Genomic DNA, 2172 nt, shown 5'->3' with positions numbered 1-2172 from the left:
ATAAAAGAAGCTAGAGAAGTATGCCAGGACAGGAAAGTATGGCGGCAAATAGTTAATAAAAAGAGTGTCAGTAGAGTGCATGACGCCTGAAACAAAGACCTTGGCTATTGATGGACCCAAGTGGGGAACCTTACTTAACGACTTCGTGAGGTTCTTCGCTTGGGGTGATTGCTAGAGAGATTGATCAGCAATCTGGGTCGGAGCAGTGTTGCGGAACGAACGTGTTATTTACTTAAATAGTACGAGAATTCTGGATCAATCTGAAAAATCTCTATCCCTTCCATACACTACTCCTTTCCCCTGCCGAGTGAGTCACGCCTACCCCGAAAGGGAAATGACTTAATGATATAATAATAATAATAATATTATAAATGGCTATAAGGTACAACAATAATATTCACTAACATTATGTCAAAAAATAAGTTACCGTACATGAATTAATGATCTTACAGCCACAATAATTAAATAGACTCTTGAAATTCAGTTAATTATTTATTTATACTTACATTAACCATAATTTTCAGACGGCACAATGATCAAACATACTTTTAAGTGCTACATAATATTTTGAAAAAGATGCCGTACATTTTACAATGATTTTATACCTTGCAGGAAAGGGTTACAACCTTTGTTTCTCACCCCTGTACTTCCGAATACATAGGGCGTTGCTCAATAACGAAATTGCACAAGTATACGAAGCGAATTACACAAATACCGTACAGTAATAAATTACCCGCATTGCTTCAAAAATTGTACAAAACTAAATTGCCGTAATTCACCACTTACACGTCTAAAATTCAGTTTTCGCTTGTGCTCACCTGTACCAATCAAAAATGACTGGGTCATTTGACCACCTCATTTTTTACCATGGACTTGTAGCCTAGCTGGTCTAGACGGCAGACGGCAACAAGGAATCGCCATGCTGGTGCCGCCCGCCAAGAAAACCCTTTTGCCGGCTTTTTTTCGCGAAAAGCGGGAAAATGCATAAGTCAATATATTTTGACTTGCTGAGTACGAATATGGCCTTGTAAATACCATAAAATGTCATTTTCAAGGTAGGAACTTACGAAAAACATGTTTTTTAAAAAGAAAAATGATATGTATATTTTCTTAATCTTGCTAGTTATTAACGTACCCCATGAGACGTTGGAAAGGGAAAGAGGTTTGACTATAATCTCATTTTTGTGAGAAGTTGCAGGGGTGCCTTTCCGCCCAATGAGAGTTGTTGGACAGGGTTAGGACCAACATTATTTATGTGATTGATCTAAGGTTAGTCCGAGAACACAGGCCTGAAAATAATGGGGTCATGTCAGTTGTTGGAAAGTGGAAGGTCATTTCCGAAGTAATTTTTTACGGAGAATCTGAATCCGGGGTCAGAATTGGCTCACCACGTTAGGATTTTAAGATGTTAGAGGTTATGTAAACAAAAAATGGCATTTTTGGCTACTTTTGAGGTTATGTACAGAAGACACAAAATTTGTTGTGACTTCAACAACCCCGAACACCCCCAAGTAAAAATTTTCAAGAGAAAACACCCAGTAGAAAACGTCTACCTCAAAGTATTTAAAGCAAATGCTCAAGACATAATGGGACATATCTCGTAATTTCAAATTGGCGTAACTTGGTAAAGAAAAATGCTAATTGATCTCTGCGACTCTCAAATTAAAGAGAAAGAGCAGTACTATATGACACAACTAAAGAAAAAATTTCAAAAAATGTTGTGTCTTTTGTACATAACCCTTCATTTTTCAACAACATAACCATGTTGGCCTGTGAAATTGATATAAGAATCGGAAGTCTCCTAAAAGGGGGGAGGTTGTAACTTAGAGGTGAGTTTCCGAAATCACTTTCTCCAAAACGGGTTATAAAAGTTGAGGGAGGGGGGAGCACACTTTTTCGTCAATGGGGTGCAGTGACCGAAAAAATGAACCGTAATTTCTTGAAGTTTTAACTTTAACAATGATATTTATGGGTATTTCCTTGGTTTGAAAAAAATCTGAAACATAATATTGTTCTTTCCAAAAACATGCTTTTATCAAGTTTTGATTTTATAAATTATATTTTCGGATATTTGCATGGTCACCTTCGTAATCAGTCCATAAAAATACATCGATACACGGTTTTCATAAGGGTGCGTCCATATATTATGTAGCGTTAAACGGGGGGGGGGGG

General features: G+C 37.2%; 1 protein-coding gene across 1 annotated transcript in view; it reads left to right on the top strand.

The window, feature by feature from the left end:
- LOC117169489 overlaps positions 1 to 2172 on the top strand; it is a 30321-nt gene that overhangs the window by 3409 nt on the left and 24740 nt on the right. The gene's annotated exons all lie outside the window — the stretch shown is intronic.

Source organism: Belonocnema kinseyi, chromosome 3, assembly GCF_010883055.1.
Source record: "Belonocnema kinseyi isolate 2016_QV_RU_SX_M_011 chromosome 3, B_treatae_v1, whole genome shotgun sequence".
Classification (NCBI taxonomy): domain Eukaryota; kingdom Metazoa; phylum Arthropoda; class Insecta; order Hymenoptera; family Cynipidae; genus Belonocnema; species Belonocnema kinseyi.
This window is presented reverse-complemented; position numbering and strand designations above follow the sequence as displayed.